At 36.1% G+C, this 2092-nt stretch overlaps 1 non-coding gene across 1 annotated transcript; it reads right to left on the bottom strand.

The window, feature by feature from the left end:
- Window positions 1–1508: 1508 nt before the first annotated feature.
- Window positions 1509–1613, bottom strand: LOC114111170 (U6 spliceosomal RNA). The gene has a single exon (XR_003587268.1). It is a non-coding gene; the product is annotated as a U6 spliceosomal RNA (small nuclear RNA).
- Between the last annotated feature and the right edge of the window lie 479 nt (window positions 1614–2092).

Genomic DNA, 2092 nt, shown 5'->3' with positions numbered 1-2092 from the left:
AAAATCCTCACTTTGCTATTTCTACCAACCCTGTACTATTTTAAAGTGGTGATATTTACCAATTTCCAACAACTTTTTACATGAAAAAATCCACCTTAAACCAAACTTTCAATTCTGAATTAATTTTGATCTTACCTTTCCTCTTCTAGGTTACTGCTATATCTTTAAAGAGATAATGATGTCTCCCTTACTACAGTAAAAAATAAAATCTGCTTTGTGTTATAAACAATTTATGTTGGTGATATTTGCAGTAGCTAGCATTTAACATTTGTTGAATTAAAGCATTTTATTTATTTATGGTATAGAAGAATGTGGTCTGATTTATGTGTGCTTTAAAGTCTTTGCGGTGCGTTTACTTTTTTTTTAGAATTTTACTAAACATTTCCTCATTATTTTGTAGCTGTAGAAACTAAAAATAAACAAATGACCAAATTTTAGGAGTTTAAAATCAAATCTTAGGGTATTGTATCTATCAGGATGATTTATAGTACTGAGCAAGTGGTCTTATAGAGTCAAAACATTTCTGAATTGTAGGGGTAGAGAAAGTATTTTCAAATTATACTTTTATCTGAGGGTGGGTAAGTAAAAGCATTTTATAACTCAAATCAATTCCAGAACTGACAAGTGACTAAAAAGCAAAATGAACCACATAAGTAAAAACCCAGAGACACAGCATAGGTAAACAGAATCTATTCCCTCAGAAGTTTTCCTAAGAGAGTACCACTTGAGGTAGAAATTATGCAGGGTACCTACTGAAGAACAATAAGCTATTTAACACAGCTGCATAGATCTCTGTAGTAGGTGTATAATAGGGACATGTAAACCTATAGAAACACAGCACTGTTGATTACTCTAGGTCAATTCTAACTTTAAGCAAAGATAGAGGTTGAATTTGAGTTTACTTTGTAGGTATTTCTTCAAAGAATTGACCATTCTAGTACAAATCATTGAAAGCAAACATATTGAACATTATTTATATCCAACCAAATGTTGTTTATGGGATTCACTTTATTTTATTATTTTTAAATTTTTAATTGGAGGTTAATTGTTTTACAATACTGTGTTCATTTCTGTCCTACAACAGCATGAATCAGCCACGTGCATGCTGAATTGCTTCAGTCATGTCTGATTCTTTGTGATCCCATGGACTGCAGAATGCTAGTCTTCCCTGTCCATGAGATTCTTCAGGCAAGAATACTTAAGTGGGTTGCCATGCCCTCCTACAGGGGATCTTCCCAATCCAGGGACTGAAACCTCATTTCATTTGCATCCTACATGGGTAGAAGGGTTCTTTATCACTAGTGTTACCAGGGAATCAGTGTTACCAGGAAATCAGCCATAAGTATACTTATATCTTCTTCCTCTTGAGCCTCCCTCCCATCCCACCCCCATCCCACCCCTCTAGGTCCTCACAGATCACCCAGCTAAGCTCCCAGAAGCTCCCCACTAGCTATCTAATTACACACAGTAGTGTATTTATGTCAATGCTACTCTCTCAACCTGAACCTAGAAATATGGAAAACTTCGCAAATTTGTGTGTCATCCATGTGTAGGGTCCATGCTTATCTTTTTTATATTGTTCCAATTTTTGTATATGTTCTGCCAAAGTGAGCATGGGACTTACTTGAGATCTTAGGACACACATAGGTTGAAAGTGAAATGAAGTACAAAGATATTTTATGTGAATAGCAATCCAAACCGAACAGGAGTGGTTATACTAATGTAAGACAAAATAAACTTTAAGTTAAATTTTTTATAAGAGACAAGGACATTATAGCATGGCAAAAGGCTTAATTCACCAAAAAATATATATTTACACAGATATCAGTTCAGTTCAGTCACTCAGTCATGTCTGACTCTTTGCAACCTTATGGAGTTCAGCATGCTGGGCTTCCCTGTCCAGCACCAACTCCTGGAACTTGCTCAAACTCATGTCCATTGAGTCGGTGATGCCATCCAACCATCTCATCCTCCGTCATCCCCTTCTCCTCCTGCCTTCAATTTTTCCCATCATCAGGGTCTTTTCCAATGAGTGAGTTCTTTTCATCGGGTGGCCAAAGTATCAGAGTTTCAGCTTCAGAATCAGTCCTTC

Source organism: Ovis aries, chromosome 1, assembly GCF_016772045.2.
Source record: "Ovis aries strain OAR_USU_Benz2616 breed Rambouillet chromosome 1, ARS-UI_Ramb_v3.0, whole genome shotgun sequence".
NCBI lineage: Eukaryota > Metazoa > Chordata > Mammalia > Artiodactyla > Bovidae > Ovis > Ovis aries.
This window is presented reverse-complemented; position numbering and strand designations above follow the sequence as displayed.